Consider the following 26,435-nt stretch of genomic DNA (forward strand, 5'->3'; position numbering starts at 1 on the left):
GGAAGAAGGGAAAGGAGGGAGAGGAAAAGGAAAAAGGTAAGGGAGAGAGGTGGGGGAGGGGAGAGAGAGAGAGAGAGAAAGAGAGAGAGAGAGAGAGAGAGAGAGAGAGAGAGAGAGAGAGAGAGAATGCATAACTGTGCTAACTTGTTTTATGTCAACTTGACTCAGGCTAGAGTCATCAGAGAGGAGGGAGCCTCAATTGAGAAAATGCCTCTCTAAGATCTGGTTGTAGGCAAACCTGTTGGCATTTTCTTAATTAGTGATTGATGTGGGAGGGCCCAGCCCATTGTGGGTGGGGCCACCCCTGGACTGGTGGTCCTGGGTTCTATGAGAAAGCAGGCTGAGTGAACCCTGGGGAGCAAGTCAGTAGGCAGCATCCCTCTAGGGCCTCTACATCAGCTCCTGGCTCCAGATTCCTGTCCTGACTTCTTTCAATGATGAATCATGACATGGAAGAGCAAGCAAAATAAATATTTTCTCTCCCAAGTTGCTTTTGACTGATGGAACACTAGGTTGCTCAGTGTTTCACCACAGTCATTGTGACTCTAGCTAAGATGACAACTTTCTGGGTTTCTCTCTATTTTTCACATGTGGCGAAGAGCTCTGAGTTAGCCTTCCTGATGTTGGCAATGATGGAATACTTCACCTCTTTATGGTTTCTGACATCTTCTCATCCAACTGCTAAGGGCTAAATGTCACTTCACCTGAACCCTGACTGTGTCTTAGAGTCTGGTGGCATTTAAAAACCCCAACATTGGCCCCAACTCTGGTGGATTAAATCAGGAGCTGGGGGACGAGGGATGTCATTGATTTTTATGATGAAACTAGAGCTGGTCTTAGATGTGGAACAAATCCACCGCAGAGGTCATTCTGGGCAGAAAGTCCCCAAATGTGGCTACCCATTAGAATCACCTGAGGGAACTATTACATCTCCCAGTGTCCATGAATCCCTTCACATTAGTTACTCAGAATCTCAAGAGGGTGAGATCCAGTTATCAGGACTTAAGGATTTGAGAACCATGGTCTACAAGCAGGATATGATAGTGCACCTGCAGGGAGAGAAACTAAAATGGAATTAAGATCATTGAAAACACATAAAAATTAAAAACTTAACAGAGAATCTCCGATTGGGTAACTCAAACTCCAATGAACTCTACACTAACTTTAAAGTACACATTAGAGGTATATTTTCCTTAAATTATAAGGCAGAATAGTCACAGATACACCAGACAGACACAAAAAAGGTGACAGGAGCCATGACAGGGCTGCTAGAGGAAGGGGAATTTAAGACAGCACTATTATATGAGATTAAGGGGGTCATTTAGCAAACTGATGGAGGGTTTAACCCATGACCACAAGCAAACAGTTCTGAGTGCAGTGAAGCTTATATGATGTTGTGGTTTGAATGAAAATGACCCGAATAAGCTCATAGTGGCTTTATTAGGAGGTGTGGCCTTGTTGGAGTAGTTGTGGCCCTGTTGGATTAATTGTAACTTTGTTGGAGGAAGTACGTTACTGGGAGTAGGCTTTGAGGTTTCAGATACTCAAGCCAGGCCCAGTGTTGAGCTTCTTCCTGTTGCCTACAGATTTAGTGGTGGAACTCCCGGCTCCTTCTTCAACACCATGTCTGCCTGCACAGTGCCATGTTTCCCACCATGATGACAGGAGGCAAAACCTCTGAACTATAAGCCAGCCCCCTATTAAGAACTTTCTTTTGTAAGAGTTGCCTTCGTCATGGTGTCTCTTCACAGCGATAGAGACTCTAACTAAGATATATGGATATATATAAGATTGTATGTGTGTGTGTGTGTGTATGTATGTGTGTGTGTATGTGTATGTGTGTGTGTGTATGTGTGTATGTGTGTGTGTGTGTGTGTGTATGTGTGTATGTGTGTGTGTGTGTGTGTATGTGTTGTAGCTGGAACTACAAACAGAAACAGAAAAATGATTAGTGAGAAACTTTAAAGTGTTTGATAGATCAGACTGGTGAAAATAAAAGTTTTTTGTGTGTGTGCATGTGTGTACACGTGTATTCGGCGTTGTGTTTGTGTGCGGGTGCACATGCGGGTGCATTACATATTCAAGTGTGCTAGAGAATGTAAGCCAGAGGATAGCCTGAGCTGATTCTCGGGCACTGTCCACCTGTGTTCTAAGACAGGGTATCGACTGGCCCAGAGCTCACCAAGCGATTCCCAGGGATTCACCTCTCTCTGCCTCCTTTACATTGATGTTATAGACATGCACCACAACACCTGGATTTAAAAATGACTTTTTTTTTACTTTGTGTGTGTGTGTGTTTATATGAATGTTTGTCATATGTGTGCATGCCTGCAAGAGGCCAGAAGAGGGCATCGCATTTTCTGCAGCTGAAGTTAACAGGTGACGAGCCACCCGGCACAGCAGCTCAGCATCCAGAAAAGCAGCAGTGCTCTTAACCTCTGAGCATCTCTATAGCCCCATATTTGGCTTTTTTTTTTAAAAAAAAATTATCTTAAAATTTTTTGTTTTCTTGAGACAGGGTTTCTCTGTAGCTTTGGAGCCTGTCCTGGAACTCACTTTGTATTTTAATCCCAAGTGCTGGGATTAAAGGAATCACCACCCCTGCCCGATTACATTTGGCTTTTTAAAAATGTAGGTTCTAGGGATTGAAATCAGGTTCTTGTGCTTGCAAAGCACCAATTGGCTGTTGCAATGGTATATTATTTTTATTTTGATAAATAAATCTTGCCTGAAGACCAGAGGTAAAGCTAAAGCCACTAGAGGTCAGCCAATGGTAACACATACCTTTAATTCCCAGGACTTGGAAGACAGAGTCAGATGAATCTCTGTGAGTTCAAGGCCACCCTGGGCTACACAAGATCAATGCAGAAACAAATCTGGGTGATGGTGGCTTGCATCTTCAATCCCAGTTCTAGGGAGTCACACGACTTGAATTCCAGCAGTAGAGGGAATATAAAATGGGAGAAGAGATGCTTAACCTGCGTAGTCTGTGGTTGATCAACCTTGGTAGAGGTAAGACTTCTCTAGTGGCCGACTGCTTTGCTTTTCTGGTTTTCGGCTTGAACCCCAATTTCTGTTTCTGAGTTTTTATTATTCATGTTACAGACTTTGCTGTCTCTCCAACCTTGAAAACCTGAATTTAAGTATTGAAAAGAATCAAACAACAGGATACTTCAGATGGTATGGACGGAGTCCCACATCCCTCAGATTCTAGAAGCCAGGCTCCATGGTTTTCCTCCACCATCCCTAACCATTCTTTGTAAACTGAGTCCTGTTTTAAATGGGAACAAATGGCGGACAAAGGAAAGCCTGAGCTGGGACTTCTTCGTTTGTGACCTTGGTCTCAGCAGCTCAGTAGCTGCCATCCAGCCTCAGGGAGGATGCTTCACCACAGTGAGCCCCAGTTCCTTCATCAATAGAACTTAACAACAATCTCTCTGCTTCAAGAGTTCTGTAAATGCAGAGAGAGGCCCTGTCTAAGGAACAAGTGGAGGCTGACCACAGCAGATTTTGCTTCCTCGCAGGATGACAAGGACCACAGGGCTGCATAACCATGTGTCTGTGGCAGGGTCTTTTGTCCTTGGCACTATACTGACATTTGGGCATCAAGAATTTTGCAGTGGGCAGAGGGCTTTGTAGATTACTAGTGTCAAACCCAGTCTCTACCTACTGAATGCCAGCATACCCACCCAGTGGGACAGTCGGACAGCTGTATGTCCAGACATTGCCTAGCTTCTGGGGGACACTGCTGTTGTCAGCTGGAATTCTTGGTGAGGTGGGAGACTTCAAAGTATGCTCTCCAGAAAAAGCTAAGTTTTGTCTTGGAGTGCTGTGATTTGATAATTGTTATTACTTTCCATTAGCTTCTTCTGCATTCCTGAATGCGGAATCTGCACAGTATACACATTAAGGTGCTGAATTAAACATGGATGCTCAGCACCATCCATTGTTTGCATTGTTTGTATTGATTTTGTGGCTGAGCAGAGGTGCTCTGTTTGCCTCTGTCACTCCTGGACCACAGGGAGAGACTTGTTCAAACCTCCTCTTTCTCCTTCAGCCCCCTCCTCCAGGAGGGAGGGATTAGTCTGAAGGCTCTCTCCCAGGGCAACCGGAGTGGGGTGGTCTTTGTATGAAGTTGGCATCAACTTCATAACTTTATTTCAAAAGCTCAGACGACAGGTGATGTGTCGACAGAAGTCAACCAAAGCATCAGCCATTAGCCAGGAATCCACCTGAGCTGCTGTGCCGCTAGCAAAAGAAGTCTCAAAGACCCCCAAAGTGTGGTGTCATCATGTTTACAGCGAGCTCTGAAATGGATAAGAAATGCTCTATTGAGTCTGATTTCTCCATTATCCCATTGCGTTCAGGGTTTCAAAAGGGACCCAAATTCTATTTTTCCTGGAGAAAAGGGAGCACAGATTCACAGATTTCATTACCAACTTAAAACAAATTGAGCAAAAACCTGGGGAGTCCTCCACCCTCCCCCCCATCCAGAAAGGCCTCCTTTAAAAACCAGCGCACATCTGCACACTTAAGTACCTTCTGCCGAGGTCTAAGGAAGTCAGTCTATGGAATTTGTGTGAGTTCATTGAGTCTGCTTCACTTTCAGAAACTGAATAAGAAATGAAGATATAGCCTTTAGTTTGTTTTAAAGACGGAAAAAGCCTGATGCATCTGCCAGGAAAGTGTGCACGGGGCATTGAGAGCTCATCAGAGGCAGATGTGGAGTATAGCATGGGCTTGGAACTGGGCCAGGCACTGGGGCAGCTTTTGGATTTTCTCTTCAAATAAGTTAAAAAAAAAAAAACCACACCAAAAACCTCTAGCTTTTCATTTAGCTGTTTAAAAATCATCCCCTGCTCTCTTTTTCTCAGCAGAGAAATACTTGTTTGCATTAGAAAGGGTGCTTTCAAGCAAGTAGCCACGAGGCACATTCAGATTTCTTTCCATTCATTTCCCTTCAATTAATAAAATACGAATTTTAGGGGCTGGAGATGACTCCGCAGTTAAGAGCACTGGCTGCTCTTCCTGAGGACCCAGGTACAATTCCTAGCACCTACATGGTAGCTTAAAACAGTCTATAACTCCAGTTCCAGGGGATCCGTCGCTCACATATAGGCAAAACACCAATGCACATAAAATAAAAACAAAAGGTTTCTGCTAAAAAAAAAAAAATAAGAATTTCAGGTCCCAGTCAACTCAGCCGTGTGTTGAGAGTTGACATTTCTGTGAGGCTACTGGCTTTCCCATAATACTGCAAAATATAGAGCTAATGGGTTTGGGAAACAAGGACCAAGAAAAAGGAGACACAGTAAGGTGACGACCTACTCTCTGACCCTCAGCACTGTTGCTGCTGACACATGGTATATTTCCTTCAGATTTTACTACTTTTCAAACAAAAAAATTAAAAAAAATTTTTTGACTGGGATGCCAATCTTTGTGAACTATTTTTTTCCTCCTAGTGTGTATGTGAGAGAGAGGGAGAAAGAGAGAGAGAGAGAGAGAGAGAGAGAGAGAGAGAGAGAGAGAGAGAGAGAGAATACATATATGCTCTTACAGGTACAATGTTGGGTGTCTTTCTCTATTGTCCTCCTCCTTGTTTTTTGAGTCAGGGTCATTTACTGAACCTGGACACACTGATTGGCTAGATTGGCTGCCCAGTGAGCCCCTGGGGGTCCTCCTGTCTCCATCCCTCCTCCAAGCACTTGCTTACAGGTAAGCACTACCATGCTTGGCTTTTTACTTGGTCACAGGGGATCTGCTTGCCAAGGAAACAATGTACCCACTCTGCCCAGCCCTCACTTGATATTTTATCAAGAGACTTTTCTCATCTTAAAATACATTTTTTGAAAGTATGACTTGTAAGTTATTTTTTGTTTGTTTGGGAACTTGCTTTTAGGGAACTGAAGCGAAGTGGGCAACAAGTACTCTGGAACCTTACTACTCAGTGACAAAGACTTTGACCATTTGGTGGGCATTTCTTTGGGTGTAAATACACAGATGAGCTTATGAACAGACAGTGGATTTTATTAGGGATATTTTCATGTCAGTGGATATGGAGATGCATTATCCCTTTTACTGGCTGCCATTAGTATATGACAGATGCCATGTTTGACGTCTCTTGCTTCATTTGATCAATACCTCTTTCCTTTCTCTCTCCCTCCCTCCCTCCCTCCCTTCCTTCCTTCCTTTTTTCCTTCCTTCCTTCCTTCCTTCCTTCCTTCCTTCCTTCCTTCCTTCCTTCCTTCCTTCCTTATTTCTTTCCTTCTCTTCTTCTTCTCTCCCCCTCTCCTACAACCATCTCCCTCCCTCCCTTCCTCCCGTCCTCTTTCCCTCCCCCTCCCTACTTTCTTCCCCTTCTCTTTCCTCCCTCCCTTCTTCCCTTCCTCCTCTTTTCTTTTCTCTCTCCCTTCCTCCTTCCTCCATCTCTCCTTTCCTTCCTTCCTTCCTCTGCCCCGTCCCCCTTTTAGTTTAGTGTGTGTAGGTGCATATATCTTGGTGCATGTGAAGGCCAGAGGACAATTTTGCAGGTCATTCTTTTGGCACTGTCTACCTTGTTTTTGGAGACATGGTCTTTCACTGGCCAGGAGGATCGCACTATCCTGGGTCTCTCACTTGCCAAGTGATTTACTTGTCTCTGTTTCCCCAGTGCTGAGATTACAAGAGGGTGCCACCACAACTAGCTTTTTGGGGTTTTGGGGATCAGACTCAAGACTCTATGCTTGCAAGGCAAGCCTCTCCAGCCCCTCCTCTGGAAAATTTTACTCTTTCCTCCCCTTCTTTCCTCCATCCGTTCCCCCCTTCTTTTTGTATCTTTTCATTTAATATACATTGTCTGTGTTGGTGCTATCTGCAGTGTAGGGGTTTCAGTGGTGAAAGTGTGGTAAATTTCCTGCCTTTTGGAGCACATAAATCAGCAGGAGAGGCAGGGAAGATGCTGCACAGGGGGAGACATAGCATCTATCATCTATCTGATCACAGGCTGGGGGGTGTCAAGAGGGAGGCAGACTGGCTGATAGCTGGTGGGGTATGTTTGGGCTGCCAGCCTGTGTGGCTCAGACCTGTCTTTCCTTCTGTGTCACTGGGTGTCCTGGGCAGTGGAGAGGGCAGATGGCTAGGCCAGGAGGGGGATGAAGCTCAGGGGAGTGAGTGACTGTCACTGGGCCCAGGGTTAGGGCCCAATGGATGCCAACATGGCTCTAGGCCACAGGTTTTCTATCAGGGGCAGTGGTGTCCTCTGGAGGACACTGGAAAATGCCCGTAAACATTTTTGTTATAACTGAGGGTATATGCTGCTGCTTGAATTGAGTGGGTAGAGGTCAGGGAGCATCCTACAATAGACAAGATGGTCTCCAGCACAACAGATGATGTCTGACCATCTCGTTCGCAAGTGGAAAGTGCCATGGCTGAGAATCCCTGTTCAAGAAGGTTCTGGGACTTATTGAGGCTGTGGGGAGCTGAACTCTGGGTAGGGAAAGTTCCTTAGGTGGAGCATTGGTGACAAGGAGGGGAGAGAAGAGAGGAAGGGACAGTTATTTCTGAGGCCAGGAGCTTCAGTGAGGAGCAGAGAGGTTCTCCACTGTGAACTGGGACCCTAAGGTGTGCTTGTTGGGAGGAAGGCACAGCTTCTGCTAGAGATGTTTGAAGAGAAGGGTATTCGGAGGGGCTGAGAGCTTCATCGGAGACAGGCACAGATGCTGAACTTTGGGGGGAGTAGCCAAACCTAGTGGTGGTTCTGGAAAGGACAGGGTGAAGCCTGGAGGAGAGAGAGTGGAGGAAGAAGGGCCCAGCCTGGAACAACGACCACTATAGTGGATTCTGCTCTTGACACATTCAGTAGCCTTCTAGTAGCTGGAGGGTGACTGGACTATAAATCCAAATCTGTCAGTCCACCTGAGGTAGGGTCTGGGGTAGCTCTTACATCTAGAATTAACCCATTTCCATCATTTTATATTTTACCACGAACCTCGGGGCCTACTGTCAAGGTTCTAGCTGGCAGCTAGCATCTTTCCCTTCTGGTGGCTACATGGTGTGTCTCTTTGACTCCACCCACTAGCTCTCTATCTCTTCCCGCCTGGCTATATTCTGTTAAGCCATTGGCCCAAAGCAGCTTCATTATTCATTAACCAATAAAAGCAGCACATAGACAGAAGGACCTCCCACACCACCAAAGATGTTCATTGGACAGCTGGTGGTGGTGCAGTCAGGCTCTATAGGAGGCCTGCTGGGAGATTCTGCATCCTCATCTGAGGATGGGGACCTGAGTTCCTGGCCCCATCACAAGGATTGTATGTCTGGTGGATGCTGGAGAGTTCCAGGACATTGTCTGGGTTCTGGTCCAGACCTTCTCTGGTGTGGAAGACGGGTTGGTCTGAAGTCAGAGAGAGCCTGACCTTGTCCTTGGTTGCATCAAGTGAGTACAGAAGATAATTCTCTTATGCTCTTGAGTCAGGGAGTCCTGGTTTAAACCCCAGCTCTGCCGCTTAGGTACTTCCAAGCCTTTGAATTGACTGGAGCATTAACTCGCCGTACCCCCAAGCAGGGTTTGCTGAGGGGATTAAATAAGATGGCAACGAACTGTCCAGTGTGAGAGGTGAGGAAGGACCCTTGAGAAGGAAATGGAAAGGGCGTGGGAGTTCTCCATTATGCTCAACCCAGGAGGAAGATGTGTGATATGCTCTCGATTTGAAATGTCACCATTTCAGGTGCAGTGAATGGTATTTCCCAGCTTGTTGCTCAAGGCTGTGCCACGAAGATCTGGGCGTTCACAGGGTCCCAGAGCCTCGCAGAAAGGTGGTGAGGGGACGGTAGAGGTGGACGAGGCACAAAGTACCCTGCCCAGCAAGTCTTGTTTCTCTATAAACAGTTTCCAGGGGCAGAGGGAGGGACGGCGGCCATGACTGTGGCCTCTTTCCACACTTGCTTCCTTAATCTCCACACTATTGAGTGGTGACATTTATGTAAGTTATTTTTCTTGTTGTGGTTAAATATTTGACAAGAAGCAACTTAGTGGAGAGAGGGTCTCTTTGGACTTGCAGTTCCAGAAGGGGTATAAGAAAGGCATGGAGGCAGGAGGGATAAGCAGTTGGCCAGGCTGTTTCCATAATCAGTAAGGAGAAAGTAGACAGAAAGTGGGGCCGCACTATGAACCTCAAAGCCCTCCACAGTTGATTCACCTCTAGCAAGGAGTCACTCCTTCCAAGAGAGCACCACCTGCTGGGGACCAAGTGTTCAAACACAGGAGCCTATGGGCAATAGCACATTCAAACCCAAAGGCATTTTATCCTATCACAGATGGGGAAGCTGAGGCCCAGTTGGCTCACAGGCATATACTAGGCACTGCTAGGTTATAAAGTAAGTCACTCTGCTCATTTCTGGAAAAGTCTTGTCTTGTCTTGACTCTTTTGCTTCTGTCAGGGACAGTGTTTAGGAGGTTTTAGAATAGGGATGATGTAAGGATGTGGGACCCCAGGCTTCAAGGAGCCAATGATGGAGGCTCAGTGCTCAGGGTAGCCTATTGGGGTCCATGGGGGAGCTTAGGGTGGAGCTTTTTCTCCTGTACTTTTACTGGAGAATTCTCAGTGCGCACACAAGTGAATTGGCTTGCTGCTAGGTAAACAAACGGAGGTTTTGTTTCTCACAGCAGAATCTGCTAAAGAACGCTCTCATGTTTCAGGCCATGGTCAGACACAGTATTAGTCCAGGAAGGCTCTGCAGAAACCAAGCCGATTAAGTTGATGATGACACAGTCTTGAGCATTAACTGTGTGCACAAAACTATTCTCTGAAGGGCAAGAAGAGCCCCATGTTGAGATGTTTGTGTGCCTCTTGGGGGAACCTGATGTCTTGTGTATCTGAGCTCTTGAATATCCTTCAGTCCTGCAACAGGAAGCCTTTCTGGTTTCTTCCATAAAAGTGTAGGGAATAAATTTTGTGTATCTAATACATCTTGCTATATCTATCCTGCACTAGCCTAGGAATTCCTGTCCCTTACTTTGGAGACCCTAGGGTGTCTCACAGTGTGTGGACACAGAGATATTTTGAGGGAATGTATGTCTTTACCACAGGATGAAGTCAGCTTTCAGATAATCTGTGAATGGTTACGGCTGGAAGGTTCCAGAAGGAATTAAATGTCCATACTTTGGGGGAGATCATAAATCTGAAGGATTTCTAGATACAAATTCCAATAGGGGACTTGGGGGAAACTTGGACACATACCAAGTTTGGAGGTTGGTACTAACTCTTGTATTATTAATTTATTATTATTATTTTTTTTTGGTGAGAGAGTCTCACCGACATCCCAGGTTCGCATGGAGACCCATCTGTAGCCCCAGGCTGGCTGAATTTGCAGTGTTTCTCTTGATTCAGCCTCCTGAACGCTGGCTGGTCTTATTATACCTATCTTACAAACGAGGATGCTGGAACTCTAAAGGGAGGAAGGCTGGCCTAAGACATTTCTCCCAGGAAGAGAGCTGCAGACCCAGCCCAGGAGCCCAGATGGGATACCTCATCTGTGGCTGGCTGTTTATCTACTTGGCCAACTTCTATGGAAAGTGCCTTGTTGGTTCTCAAGCTGTTTGGGAGCTTGTTAGGAACCCACCCAGACCTACTGAGTATTGCAGGACTCTCTGCCCTGAGCATAGCAGCTGTTAGCATCTTAATCAGAGCAACTGCAACAATCCACAAGTGACCCTCAAGATCAAGTCGACTGATGTTTTCTCGTGAAAGGAGGAGGGGATAAGAGGGTCTTTAGACCCTGAGCTCTCAGCCATCCCCTTCATGTCTTTCCCTGCCAGCTGTATATATGTATGTATGTGCTCCATCTGCATGTGGTCCTGTGGTCTCAGGGGGGTTAGAGTATGTAGAGTGTGGAAGGTTAACTGTGGGGGCTCCATCTACAGGGCTGTGGGGACATCATTGTCCACGCTGGGGGGACTTTTTGGTAGCATAGCTGTTTTGGAGTCACCAAAATTCCTTTAACTAACCCAGCACCATGCTTCATGAGTTAACCCAATAAATGTGTTGATTTGCCAAGTTGGACCTTGGTGGAGCTATGCTTTTGGGCTGTCCTATCTTGGGGGAATAGACGGGTGCTTATGCTTCCCTAGGAAAAGTCGGCGCGGCACTGAGGCGGGAACTTAGGTCCCTGGGCTTTAAACACAGCTCCAGGCATCTGTGGGCATGGCAGGATGAGGCAGGCCTGAGAGTCCTGGGAAGTGTTTGCACAGCGCTGGAAAGGAGAGCTGGGGACAGACATGGATTGAGTCAGTTTGCTCGAGGCCCAGAGAGGAGATGGAGGCTGCGGTTAAGTGTGGGCACCGGCATGCAGGAGCCATTGGAAAGGAAAAGGGACAGTCTAGTGACACTTCTGTTGTCTGAATTGCCTTTCAGCAGCTAGAGTGACTTTAAATTTTTTTGAGACAAGGTCTTACTACATAGCTCAGCCTAGCTTTGAACTCACAACCTTCCTGCTGCAGCCTCCTGGTTTTGTTTTAGGTATTTGTATTGCAGTACAATTAGCATGCAGTAAGGTGCTCAAATTTTAGTTTTTGATCCAGTGTCCCGCTATATAATCCCAGAATAGACTTGAATTAACAATCCTCCTGCCTCAGTCTCCCCAGTGTAGGATAATGTACACATTTAAAGTATGATAAAATTTCTTTTAAAGACTTATTTTAAAAGCTTTTTTGCGTTTATTTGTTTTGTGTGGGAATGTTTTGCCTGCTTATGTATCTGTGCCCCGCAAGCATGCTTGGTGCCCTCAGAGGTCAGAAGAGGGCATCAGATCCCCTGTAACTGGAGTTGTGGGTAGTTATGAGCTAGTGTGTAGGTGCTGGGAGCTGGATTCAGGTTCTTAGGAAGAGCAGCGAGTGCTCTTAACTGCTGAGCCATCTCTGCAGCCCCAAATATGCTGAGTAGTGTAGAGTGCCAGGCATATTCAACTTTTTGATGTTGTGATCGGATATTTGTCATTTTGGCTTAATAGTGACACCTACAAAGTTTGCACTCTGGGACTGTGGAATTGAGTTATAAAAGTGTTAATCTTTCAAGTAGGTCTATGGCCTTTGGGTTGAGCTACAGCCGTAGATATCCGGTAAGTCATGAGTGGGGCACATCTGGACTTCTATGACAAAGGCGTGTTTCTCTCAGCCCAGAACATTTGTTCCTTAGGAAGCCTGGCCTTCAGACCAGCAATACCAGCTACTTCCAGAATCTTTATAGTCAAATCTCTCAGCACCCTCCTTTCTGGAGAGAACGATTTCCTCATTTCTGCCACCACAGTTAGTTCTTTGAAGCTGTATTTTGACATGTGTCTCTGATGGCTTGAGTCTGAACTGTCTCTAACTGAAGGTGCTTGTTTGGGGGTGTGTGGAACCCTTTGGAGGTGCGGCATAGCCAGCAGCTGTGTGTGTCCTCTCTTTTGAAGGTTGTACCCACTTCTAGATCCATCCATGCTCCCTTGGTCTACCACACTGTGAACAGCCATTGCCTTAGTCTCTCTCCCACTGCCATGCACGGAGCCCTTCTGCTTTGCCTTCCCTGTATGATGGACAGCAACCCCTTGAAACTGTGAGCTGTGGCACCTATTTCTTAGCTGTTTCTGTCACTCATTTTGTCACAGAAGCATAAAATGAATACAGTGACTAACATGCTCAACTTAACTTGGCCATTTGCCATGCTAGGACCCCCCAAACAAGGATGATTGGTCACTCGAGCCAAACTCTATGTTTTAACCTCGTTCTATTCTTTTTCCTCTACAAAGCTCACAACCTGTAACAGAGGGATGCCGATGCCTTAGTCACACTAGCCACTTTTTTTGTGGGCACATAGGTTAGGTTTGGTTCCTCATTCTTTTGACCCAAGTACTTCCAGATCCTATCAATATTCATGTTCCTGCTTATAATATAATTATGAGGCAAATGGACCAAATAACATGAGCAGTGGAGAGACTTGCTTCTCAAAGTGTGGTCCATTGGCCAAAACCACCAAAAGCATCTGATAGCTTGAAAGAAAAGCAACATTCAGTACTCTGCCTACTTTCTCTCCCCAAGACCTCCTGAAGAGCCTGCAGATACCCGCTCTGGTGGGAGTTGAACTCAGTGCCCTTGTTTGTTCTAGTACACACCCTTCCACTGAGCTCTGCATAGTTACAGGGTCTCTATGTGATTCATGAACCCATTTGATCTTTTCTTTCATGATTATAGGGCATCGCATACTCCTTCCTGTCCTCTGGATGAGCCCCCACCTCACGCCAGCCAGAGTGGCCTATGGAGGGGTCATCACCCCATCTCACTGAGGTGCTGATGAATTATTGAACCAGGTGAGAGCTCCCTTGCACCTCCCTGAAGTGTGTGGAGAAGCATTCAGTGCATTAAGCCCTCTCTCTTTTTGTTCAAACCCAAGGTCATCTCTAGTCAGGATGGCAGGAGCTAGGTTTTAGCCTGCACTGGACACTCATGCCCTGCTTGGGCAATGAATTATTGAAATCCAAGAAACACCATTTGGTCAGTCATGCTGGCTCAAGGGGGTCCCAGAGGGCAGCACCTCAGAATAGCCTTTCTATTTCTTTCATCAAGAAGTTAAAAATAAAGAAAAATACAAAAGCAACGAGTTGACATGGCCACCACCTGGATGACTGTATATTTTTATTTATATATTTAATGTGTGAGAGAAAACACAGAGATTGATAAATCTTCCAGATTGAGTCTTCACCCTTTTTCAGAATCAGTGCTATCTTGCTTTTCACGAATAGCCGTGCCTTTTGAAATAATTCTTTTGAAAACCTTTGTATTTTCACATACATATATATGTATGATGAAGGGAGAACGCACGATATTGCTTTATAAGAACATTTCTCAGCATTTACTCAGATTTATTCCTGGTCCCTTTACACACTGCTTGTTTTGCTTTTGACCTCTCTTCTTGTTGATGTATGTAGCTCTAATCCCTTCATTCAATTGGCTGCCAGGTATTCTGTCATGCGGAGAGGCCATGTTTAGTTTCTCATTTACATCCTGTTGCATATTTATATTGTTTCCAATTTTTCACCACAGCAAACAATTCCGCAGGCATCATTCTCGCCCTGGATCTCACCAGGCCTGTGCGGGAGAGTTTCTGAGCAGACATGTCTCCTAGAGTGGAATCATTAGCTTCTATGTTATGCACACTTTCAATTTTCCTGGGTATGTCCATTGCTCTTCCAAAGGAGCTGTAGAAATTTCCATTTCCACCAGGAGCCTAGAAAAGTACAATTTTCTCACATCCTCTCCAGCGCTTGATATTGTCAGGATTTTTTATTGTTGCTTGCTCCTTAGGAGAAAAACAGTTTGCTTCTGTGGTTTGAATTTATTGCTGGTTTCTTTTGGTTGGAAGAGATGTCATCGGGGTAAGATGAGGGCCTAGATGAGGTTGGTAGATTGATCCTTGTCGAGCTGAAAGGGAGACTGGGTAAGTCTTGTTGCCCTCTCTGGTCTTCTATGGTATCTTAGGTCTAGATGGTCTCTGGGAGGAAGGTACCCTGAAGGAGGCAGGGTGCTTCTGACTTGTGGGTTTGGCATTTCCAATAACAAGATCTGTACAGGAAGGTCACTCCAGTTAGGGCCCTCTAGGGTTACCATTTAGCAAATTATCCTGGAATTAATGAAGAGCATCCATGTTGTAGAATGTGATTCTATGAACAAAACAGCTGTCGTCTTCATCAGATTAGCTGTGCATGGTTGCAAGAGACCATCACCATTGGGCCTGTTGCCTGCTGGCCCTTGTGTCAGAGGAGAGGGTTGAGAGAGTCATTGGATCCTCACCTGAGATTCGAGTTGCTGCTCCCAGCCATTCGTATGCAATTCTGTCCTATTTGCCCGTGACTTTGGAGTCTTGGGAGATGCTAGGATATACATGCTGGGGAAGACTAGGGGAAGGAGGCTCCATTTCTGTGGCTATGGGGAGGCTGTCCTCCATGTCAGGTGAAGACACTTTAGTGTAGCTGCTTTGGGCTCCCCTATGCTCTCCTAGGTAGCCCCTCATTCATGTTCTATAGGTAAGCCCAATAAACTCACGGGTTCCTTAGGATGAACTTTAGTGAAATAACACTTGGGTTTGTGACTGGGGCCTTTTAATGACAGGGGAGATGTTGTGATGTTTATTTCTCTCTAGAAAGGGATTCTCACAACACTCCAGCATTGGAATCAGAAGTGGGTTTTAGTCCTGGTTCTAATGTTTCCCTAGAGTGTGGTTGTGGATGGATGAGCTGGTAGAATTCCAGTACAAAGCCAATTCAAGGGCAAGGAAGCCTATGGGGAGCCTATGTTAATAAGGCCTTTTCCCCAATAGAGACACACTGTAGAGTAGTGGGAGTAAGCTCTGGGGTTTATGTGCAGATCCGGCAAAGTGTGTTTCCTGAGGCCGACTCTGTTCTTGCTTTTGGCTAGAATGTTTTTTGTTTGTGAAATAGAGGACATTGCTTCAGTTGAGATAGAGGTATCTTCGTGTGGGCAGGGACTTGACTTACATACCTGGAAACCTTATGAATAGTATTGAAGGGTTATCAGAGTTGCATGATTCATCCTACGATCCACCCCATAATTTAAATGAAATTAAAAATTTTCCTAGGTATTCTGCTCCAGGTAGAAGCTGAGATGCCACTCAATGGATGATCTAACTTAACAAGTGATGAGAATCTTGCCATTGGAGGTATAAAGGCAGAGACTCGACAGACTATGGGAAGAGATACTGGGCACATACACAGTCTTGAAGTCTCTACTTGCATGTCTCCAAGGACGTTGCTAGAAGCAACTGTGGCCATCTGGTGTTAAGGAAAGACAGACAACCACCAAGTCTTCCATAGCTCCATCCCTGAGGCTTGGGATGTCTTTCAAGAACTATCCCCAGTAAAGCACTGTGAAGTTATAGTTCTCAAAACATGACCTCTAGACATGAGCATCACAGGGAATGTGCCGGAAATACAAATTCCCAGGTTCTTCTCAGAGAACACTGTGGTGGCTTAGCTTGACTTTTCAACTTGTTTGGGTTGAGAAACACCAAGAATATTTGGAAAGCACACCTCTGGGTGTGTCTGTGAGAGCGTTCCCAGAGCACCAGATCGAAAGGGCTCTGACCCAGTGAATGATTTTATACATTCACGGATTCAAAAATTGACCAGATTGGTGGCTGGATAGGTGACTCAGTGGATAAGAGCATTGGCCGATCATCCAGAGGATCAAGGTTCAATTCCCAGTACTCACATCAGTGTTCACACCTGTCTGTAACTCCAGTTCCAGGGGGGTCCAACACCCTCTTCTCGTCTCTCTGGGCACCAGGCATGCTCATGGTGCACAGACACAAATGCAGACAACACACCCGTCATCTACAGAGATAGACTGCTAGGAGATGGTAGACCTGTGGTAGGTAGAGCCTAATTAGAGGGAATGAGACCCTGGGAGCCTGTCCATGGGAACTCCATCTTGCCCTGGTCGCTTCCTGTTAGTGTCTTGCTCTGCTTCCTGTAACATCATACCTTCGCCATCATGGTAGATTAAATTCTCCGAATCCATGAGTAAAACATGTGTTTTCTTACATTCTAACTGGTTTTTATCAGGTATTTTTGTCAGAATGACAAGGAACTAGCTAACATGTAAACTGAATTAGAAGTTAGAATTCAGGGGCTGGAGAGATGGCTCAGCGGTTAAGAGCATTGCCTGCTCTTCCAAAGGTCCTGAGTTCAATTCCCGGCAACCATATGGTGGCTCACAACCATCTGTAATGAGGTCTAGTGCCCTCTTCTGGCCTGCAGACATACACACAGACAGAATGTTGTATACATAATAAATAACTAAATAAATATATATAAAAAAGAAGTTAGAATTCAGCAATCTGTGTCTTTATAAGTCCTCCAAAGATCTGATTACTTGTCATACTTGAGAATTGGCTCCGAATGCTGACCTAAGATCCAGAAGCCCTGTGTGTGTTTTGAATAGGTATGGCCCCATAGACTCATTGTTTGAGTGCTTGGCTCTAAGGGAATGGCACTATTAGGAGATGTGGCCCTTGTTGGAGATCTCAAATATGCTCAACCCACACTCAGTGTGTCAGTCTCTTGCTGCTCCCTGTGGATCAAGACATAAAACTCTCAGCTCCTCCTTCAGCACCAGGCCTACCTGCGTGCTGCCACCATGCTTCTCGCCATGACAGTAATGGACTAAACCTCTGAAACTAAACCTCTGTAAACCAGCCCCAATTAAATGTTTTCCTTTGTAAGAGTTATCATGGTCATGGTGTCTCTCTATAGCAGTAGAAACCCTAAGACACCATGGCTATGAGCTCGACTTCTCTGGTGGTAGAGAGAAGCTGGAAACTGGATTTGAGGTGAGGGCTTGGAGGGAGGGGAGAGGTGGTGCTAGGAAGAACATTCAGCAGAGAAGGTAGAAGGGAAGGAAGCCTGGTAGATGTTAGAGGATTGCATTTTTGTTTACAGAAAGGATTTTGTCTATTTAGGTCAGGCATGGAGGTGAGGTCTCAGCTTCTGCTCAAAAGGAATATGGTTAAGTGAAAGGGATGGAGATGAGGTGGGCTGGGAGGCAGAAGGACAACTGTGTACATTCTGAACAAGAACAGGGGCAACATGGGGGAAGGGACATGGTGAGTGTCCCATGTGGAGAAGGGGTCACAGTGAGTGTTCCATGGGGAGAAGGGGTCACGGTGAGCGGCCCATGGGGAGAAGGGGTCACGGTGAGTGTCCCATGGGGAGAAGGGATCATGGTGAGCGGCCCATGGGGAGAAGGGGTCACGGTGAGCGGCCCTTGGGGAGAAGGGGTCACGGTGAGAGGCACAGAACTTCTTTGCCTTTCGTCTCTGAAAGATCTTCCTTGCCACAGCTGTGGCCCCAGTGTGGAGACAGGAGCAGAGGGAGAGTTTGGCCATGATCTGCCTTTTTACCACCACACACGTCCACATAGATTTTCAAGAGACAGCAAGTGCCCTGTCCTCAGAGGCATGCAAGCAGCAGCTACAAGATCATCTCAGCATTGGGTGGAAGGGTGGCCTTTGCAATCTTATGGATGGGGTCCCATCCAAGATTATGTAACTGCTCTGAGGGTCAGTCACCTAGCTTGGGTTCTGTAGCACGAATCTTCCTTGCCACATCTCCTTTACACCCAGTTCTAGCTAAATAATGTCCGTCTGGACATTCTTAATGGTTGGGCAGAGAAGAGTGGCTTTAGGCATCGTGTGTCAGGTGAGTGGAAGACAAGGGTAAACGTGAAAGCAGCAGTGCAAACCGCTGTGCTTTGGCAAAGAGCAGTTTGGCAAAGAGCAGTTGTGTTCTCTCCACCCTCTGCCTTTCCTGGGAATGTTCCTAGTTTTTCCCCAGAACATCTTGTTCTTAGCTCATGGGTCCCCATGAGCATCACTGCAGGCAGGGGTATGGCCACTTGTCTGTCACTTTCAATTCTCTGCCAGCGGGTCTCATGGAACCTGGCTCTGGGGCAGGGTCTGGGAACTGCTGGGCTTACAGGGGATTATGATTGCCAAGGCCATTTCTCTGCGATACCACCATTACCTCAGCATGATTGTGAGCTGAGATGTTTCTTTGGAAGCTGGCCACTTGGCATGGGGAAACACAGCCACACCATTTGGCTGTTTTCACCGGCTCCACTTGGTAACATAATGCTGGGTGGTTGTTAAATTTGGCTGTGGGATATTTTATACAGGTTGTTAACAGCCACATAACAACCCACCTTCCTTTATCTCCCTCATGTTGCCGGTCTGTTGTTGTGACCAAACACATTTACGCCTTCACCACTGTTACCGTTAACCCTACTGATATTTGTATCTCACTTACAGATTATCAGTACAGCCGCCTCCTGGCATCCACTAGTTCCTGGGTCCCTAAGGACACTAGGATTCTCAGATGTTGAAGTCCCTTATGTCAAATGTCACAGTATCTGCATATCAGCTATTCAACCTTCCTGTGTGTGCCATATAATGTCTAGATTACTTAGAAAACCAGTGCAATGGAAATGCCCTGTAAATAGTCATTTTGTGTTGTTTGGGGGCTAACACAAAGAAAAAGACGCACACGCAGTACATGTGCACCCTCTTTTGGCTTATTTGGGCACCCCCATACAGTGTTTAATACATGCCCCAAGACACGCATAAACACAAAAATCAAAAATAGATCTTAAAAAATCATTTTCAGTGTGCTGAGGCTATAGCTCAATTGGGAGATGCTTGCCTAGCATGCACAAAGTCTTGGGTTTGCTTCCGAGTCTTGCCTAACTCAGGCATGGTGTCGTGTGCTTGTGATCCAACACTGGGAGATGGAAGATCAGAACTTCAAGATCGTCCTTAACTGTAGAGTGATTTCAAGGCCAACCTGGGCTAATGTGAGATCCTGTCTCAAAAAACTGATTTTCAATTCAAGGTTGGTTGATTTCTTGGACCTGGAGCCTTGGATACAAAAGGTCCTGTGTATTGGCATGTATACCACCTAGTCCTGAAGGCATCATTTATAAAATGGGAGTAATAACAGTGACCAACTGCTGCTTATTGCGGGCACTGCCACATGTAGTGAGAATTAAATGAGCAAATACACGTAAAGAGTTTAGGACATTGACTCATGTGCCACACTCACTTTGTATGAAGTATTCCCACCGTCTCAGGTAGGAACGATTTCCCTATGGGAAACAATGGGAAAGCATCCTGCCCCTTGGTGGTGGTCTGAGGATCAGGTATGGACCCGGATCCCCAAGGGGAGGATTATCATCAGAGAATGTATATATCTATTTACATATATACATATTTATATGTTTATAAAGCACATACAAATATATACACATATATACTTACATATATATTTACTTTGTAGATTTATAAAATCACATTTGTACTGGTGACATCAGAGTAGAAGTGTGACAACCTGGGGAGCAAAGGGGACCCATGGTAGGGGTGAGCAGAAGAGGGAGTGTAGGGAGGTCTCAGGGGAATATGTTAAAAGTACATTCTATACTTGCATGAGGCATTATGTCATCCTGCATAATTAAAAAAACCGCTCACTTAAAACAGCAACAATAAAGCTGTGGAGTTAGCCCGCTCTTTATTACCACTCTGCGCTGGCCATGCTAAGCCATGTTGGTGGTAAAGCATTCCGCTCTGGCGTTTAGTTGATCTCTGATGTAGATTGCTGGGCTTTGTTGAGTTTTAATAATGTATACGTCAGCTACATATTTCATTCATTTGTTCTTTTTATTTATTTATTTATATATATATTTAAAAAACTACCTTTTTTTTCATTTTACGTACCAATTCCAATTCCCACTCCCTCCCTTTCTCCCATTCCCTCTACCCTCCCTCTAAACCCCCATCCACTCCTCAGAGAGGGTAAGGCACATTGCTTTGGGGAAGATCCAAGGCCTTCCCTACTATATCTAGTCTGAGCAAGGTATCTCTCCAAAGAGAATGGGTTTCAAAAAACCAGTATAAGCAGTAGGGATAAATCCTGGTGCCACTGCCAGTGGCCCCACAATCTGTCCCAGCCATACAACTGTCACCCACATTCAGAGGGTCTGGTTTGGTCCTATGCTGGTTCCTTCCCTGTCTGACTGGAGTTGGTGAGCTCCCATTAGCTCAGGTAAACTGTTTCAGTGGGTGTCCCCATCATCGTTTTGACCTCTTTGCTCATATTCTCACTCCTTGGACTCTTTGACTGGACTTTGGAAGTTTAGCCCAGCGCTCTGCTGTGGGTCTCTGCCTCTGTTTCCATCTGTTGCTGGATGAAGGTTCTATGATGACATTTAAGATATTCATCAATCTGACTACTGGGCAAGGCCATCTTGGGCACCTTCTCCTCTATGATGCCTAGGGTCTTAGCTGGGGTCATCCTGTGGGTTCCTGGGAACTTCTCTAGTGTCAGGTTTGTTATTAGTCCCATAATGGCTCCTTCAATCAAAATTTCTCTTTCTTTGCTCTCATCCCTGTCCTTCCTCCATCTCGACTATCCCATTCCCTCATGTTTTCCTCCTCCCTCCCCTTCTCCTCTCCTCTTTCCCTTCAGCCCTCCATTCTCCCCCTTCCCCATGCTCCCAATTTTGTCAGGTGATCTATTCCATTTCCCCTTTCCAGCTGGATCTATATATGTTTTTCTTAGTGTTTGACTCTTAGCTTCTCTAGGGTCATGGACTATAGGCTCATTCACATTGCAATTTATATGGTCATTAATCTGTCTACACTCATACCTTTAGACATGGGGACTCAACTACTTGTGGTCATTGGGAATCATTTGCTTTGAGTTCCTTTACTTTGGGTTCAGCTCAGGGCTGGCAGCCCTGTCGCACTACTTACTCCTGTACTGAACCATTCCATCTAAGATCGTTAGTGGTAGCGCAGCTGTTCAGTCGTGAAGAAATGGAATGGGAGCTACCTGAACTCGGTTACTCTGTCTGGCCACTTACAATGCCTCTTTGCTCTTGAGATGTCTACTTTTTATGGGTCTATGAATTGCAATGGGATCGTACATAAGGCCTTGTGTATGCCAGACGTGTGGTCTACCGGTGAGCCACACTCCTGGAGCGGGATGCGCACAATTCAAACAGCGAGGTGAAACGTGGGCTGTGAGCTGAGCTAGTTCTCTTCGGTTCATGCAAATTTTAGTCTCTTTGCTAAACGTTTTACTGAATCAGAATAATACATGTACCATTGAAATTCTTCCTTTACAACTGTTGATTGCTTTAAGACTGAAGGATGAGTGAGGAAGGCAATGATTATTACTAATTACCCTATGATGATGGCTGGAAATCAATTTAAGTGTGGCGGAGGAGTGTGGAGCCACCTTTTCTTCTGGAACTGTCTCAGCTCTGGACAGGGACGGTCCCTTTGCGCACGCATTCCTTTAATGTGCAGGGTGACCAGAGAGGGAGGGCCAGAACCTCCTGGTGTGCATTTTTAAATGGTCTCTTTTTGCCGATGATAACACGACTGCCTTATTTATTCTTACATTCAAGTCCACTCCCATTTTGCTTCTTCCTGAGAAGATGTTTTATTACTCACACGATCCAGAGCCTCTCCAGTGCATGGAGTGAAATCCGCACCCTCCTTACAAGAGGCTCTCTGGCTTTAGCGCTTGCTGGTGGCAAAGTCCCCTCAAGTGTACACTTGATTCAGAGGGTTTCTTGATGTTTTCCTGTGTTTGGAAAGGGCACAGCACCTGTGTTCAGCTTCTGTTAGTGCCTCTCATGAAGGCTCTGGGGACAGTGACATGCGTTAATGAAGGTCTCTAGTACCCTTCCTCTGTGACTGAAGGGTTAGGATTGAAGTCACCATGAGAGGCAATTGCTCTGATCCAGGTGCCACCTTGAACACTGAGGAGCAGCCGGGTGGCCGTCGCAGGACAGCCATGCACGAGGTAGCCCCAGCAGCTGGCACCCATAGGTATCTCAGCTAAGTTTCATTTTTGTTTTCTGGTTGCCAGGTCCAGGACCTCCTGGCACTATAGTGGAAACATCAATGGCTTTTATACTACCAGAGTTTAGTTTTACGGCTCTGACAATAATCACAAACCCACCCACCCCATTCCCCCGTAGCCTTCTAATTTGGTTGTAAATACCACGTGAAATTCTAGTTGCTAAGCTTTGAAGGTTCTTCATCCTCGTCTGCCTGCTCGCCCCACCTAGCCTTTTCTTGGCAGGTCCCCCTGACTTCCCGAGGTTGGTAGCCGTTGGTCACTGGACCTCCATGGTTTTCAATCTCAGCTTTGTCCGGTGTGGCAGAGAATGCCCTGTGGCCCATGTTTCTCTCCAGCATTGCTGATGTTCTCAAAGGGCACAGACTTGTGGAGACCCAAACAGGGACAATGTCTTTGCTTCTGCTGTTCCCTAGGCAACTTTCCTTTCTCAGCCAATGAGTTCTGAGGCTGGGTGGCTCCAAGTGGGTAGGGAGAAATATAGAGAAAGCAAGCAAGGAACTTGAAGGAGCGGCAATAAATTACAGTTTCAGCTTATTGAAACAATTTATCTACAACAGCTTTTAGATTATCTAAAGTACTTGTAACTGGACATTTCAGAGTTCAGAACTTCCTGGATTTGGGACCTATTTGCATAGAATTTACCTCCAATATTAAAACCTCAAATCCTAAATGCTCCAAAATTTGGACCTGTGTTGGTACTCAGAAAGTTTCCAAAGTGACTTTGGATTTTCAGACTAAGGATGGGCATTACTTCCTGTTTTGATTGCGATGACAGCAACGCCAGGCAGAAGGAACCTGAGGAAGGAGAGTTTATTTCGATTCGTGATTGGAGAGGAAGAAGCCCATTGTGGAGGGAAAGACAAGATGGCGCCTGCAGTCGGGAAGCAGAGATGGACACCAGTGCTCAGCCTGTTTTCCCTCAGCCCAGGATCCCAGTCCCTTGGATGGTGCTTCTCACACTTCCGATGTCTCTCCCCTCCCATGTCTTACCTCTCTGAAAACACCTTCAGAGATGTAGCCAGATCTACAGAGATGTAGATGTATCTGCTAGGTCAGTTTGACAATGGAGGTTAATCACCACAGATGCTTAAATAGCAAAATCTCAAAAGCGCTGTCCTGTGGTGTAGAAAAGAAACTTGAATCTGAGGAAGTTCTGGTAAACAGTTGCCCTCCTATGCCTCCCAGCCCATTGGCTAACTTGAGTTTTAAAGTCTTATATGTACTAGCTTCTTGTTGCTACACTAACAAGGTGCCTAAAATAAATCTAATGGCTCCACATGTCCAGCATAGGCATCTTTCTGCTTGAGGTAAATCTCTGGCTTCAGGACTAGGCGGGGCCTATGATGGCACAGGCTGGAAATACTGGGGTGTTGATGGCCCTGAAAGAAACCCTTCACTTAGAAGGGACTGGGACTGGTGGAGTCATCGGTATCTCGTGACTGCTCTGCTCCTGGCTTCTTCTGGCACTCTGTAGCATGTGGTTGCCCTTCTCTGGATGTGGCTCTCTGATATCTCATGGCCTTTTCCTGTTCTCCCTGTGCGTCTTTTATAAGGACACTTGATGCTAGATTTGTATAATCCAGGGTGAGTTCATTTCAAGATATTTATGTTGACAGAGGTCATTTTTAAAAATATGGACAAATCTATAGATTCTACAGGCTAGGGCACGGGCATATCTTTTTAGGGGCCACTGTTCAGCCCAGTAGAGGAAATAGATACATGGCACTCAGCTCCTTAGGGTCATTCAGATGCAGTTCACATAGTCTTTCAAATAGGTCTGAGTTGAGCCCTGCTGGCTGACAGTGACCAGCCCTCTTATTAACACAGCCTTCATGAACTTTGTTTTTCTTATCCTGCCCCCTTCCCCGCGCTTCTTGAAATCTTCACACAGATAGATTATCTGCACTCAACTCCTCCTCTTCTCCAGATCTGCTTTGGGGGAGCCCAGATCAAAACACACCTTCTTGCTCCTAAGGCCCTTGCAGACAGCTGGAAGTCACAGCTCAGCAGGTTTCCAGATGCAGTTCGCCTTGGTCACCCCCTTGTACTGCATTTCTGGCTAGAATTTCTCTCGGACTCCCTGGTCAGTCCAGGGATCTCTACAGCCTAGCCTCTCGGCTGTCACATTGCCCTTGTGATTCCACAACCTCATCTCTATCTCCTTAAGGCCCCAGGCGACATGCAGCCTCAGCAGAGGGGAAGTGATTGCAAAGGCACCTGCTGCCTTAGATAGTGCAGAAAGTATCAGTGTCAGCATGTGGCTTAATTGAATTAAAGGGAAAGAGTCCTGTGCCTATCTCCACCATGGTAACTCATTGCCCTTGACAGGGTGCAGAGACAGCCCACTCTAGAAATAGGAGTTTAGGCCAAGAGGTTGCTGGGGTACAGGTCTGACTTTAAAGGAGCCCTTGCTCCAACGAGGGCAGGAATTGGGGGACCTAAGTGGTCCTGGGGCTAGGCATAAAGGAAGGAGGGAAGTTGGGAGTGAGGAGGCAAGGCTTTGGCCTTGGACTGGAGATTATGACCTAGGGTCCTAGAAGGTCTTATGTAACATGAGGGCCTGCTTGTTGGGGTTTCTGTCCTGCCCAGTTCCCGCAGTCATTGTGCCCCAAAGAAAATCACACAGAGGTCTATATTAATGCTAAACTGATTGGCCCATTAGCTCAGGCTTCGTATTAGCTCTTATAACTTATATTAACCCATTATTCTTATCTATGTTAACCACATGGCTCAGTACCTTTATCAGCAGGGCAGGTCACATCTTCCTTCTTCAGTGTCTGGGCAGGACTGGGGAGAAATGGGCTTCCTCCTTCCCATAATTCTCTTGCTCTCATTGACCGCCTCTACTTCCTGTCTGGTTGTCTTGCCTACACTTTCTGCCTGGCTACTGGCTAAGCAGTGTTTATTTAAAACATAATTGACAGAATACAGAATTTTCCCGCACCAGTCTTATGCTTGGCAATAGTCCTGTGCTTGGTAACAACAGGTAGAGCTGGAAAGAATGGTCAGAGGTGACGAAAGTATTCTCCCTCTTTGTAGGCTCTCTGCCTCCTCTGACTGTCTGTATACATGCTGGGATGGGGTTAGAATTATAGGGACCTGTGAGCAGGGCCACTGGGGCCCTGCAACTCTGTTTATGCACTAATTTCACACTTCTTGCAGGAAGAGGTGCCCTCAGGTCAGTGTGGCACTCCTGTTGGCACACTGTTTTTGGAACTTTTAGGGAGGTAGAACTTCATTGGTTGGATGTCCAAGTTCCAAACCTCCAGTCTTGGGTGCTCTGAGTTCTCTACTGTGGAGGAAGGCAGAGGCCTAGTTCATGACAGAAGGGGCATTTCCTGTCTCATAACCATTCTAGAATGAACAATCCCCCAGAAATCCTGCAGAGATGCTGGACCCAGGCACTCTAAATATCCATGTGATAGCATGGATGGAGTCTCAAGGTGACCTTGAGATACCTAGGACCATAAGTTGCTAAGGGATGACTCCAGGGTGGGTAGAGGCAACAGGTATGTTGGGGACAGATGCCCCTCCAGAGCTGGTAAGGACCCAGGAGACAACCAAGCACCAGACTTTGTTGGGTTTGGGAAAGGAACTCATTAAAGGCTAATCCTATGTATCTGGGTTGCCTAAGCCCCTTGTGTTATTGAGTAAGGCAGAGTTGTCCACTGGGGGTGGAGGTCCTTTCTCGGTACTTTATATGAATGAACCTAGTCATATGGGGCTTTGCATCTATCCTTCCTGGGTGGCCTTCCATTTACTTCTCTAATAAGGCTTCTCCTTGGTCACACCCTGGAAGGCTTGTGTGTCACAGAGACATCTGTCTGTCTGGAGAGGCAAGAGGGAGCCACTTAAACATAGTCTTGGCTACTGGTCTTAGGAAGTTAGGGATTGTGGACTTATTTAGAGAGCCTCCAGAATTCATGGAGAGTTATTGTGCAAAAGTAGCAGACAGTTAAAGCCAAGCCTTGTTAAGTGAGCGAAGA

At 46.1% G+C, this 26,435-nt stretch overlaps 1 long non-coding RNA gene across 6 annotated transcripts in view; it reads left to right on the plus strand.

The window, feature by feature from the left end:
• Nucleotides 1-26,435, plus strand: part of LOC125404727 (uncharacterized) — a 116,103-nt gene that overhangs the window by 25,053 nt on the left and 64,615 nt on the right. For 4 of the 6 annotated variants that reach the window (XR_015004263.2, XR_015004265.2, XR_015004262.2 and 1 more), the window contains exon 4: nucleotides 13,205-13,320. The exons of the other annotated variants lie outside the window; for them this stretch is intronic. This is a non-coding gene — a long non-coding RNA (uncharacterized LOC125404727). The remainder of the gene's footprint in view (nucleotides 1-13,204; nucleotides 13,321-26,435) is intronic. 6 annotated transcript variants of the gene reach the window in all.

This window comes from Myodes glareolus, chromosome 10 (genome assembly GCF_982192425.1).
Source record: "Myodes glareolus chromosome 10, mMyoGla1.1, whole genome shotgun sequence".
NCBI classification, from domain to species: Eukaryota; Metazoa; Chordata; class Mammalia; order Rodentia; family Cricetidae; genus Myodes; species Myodes glareolus.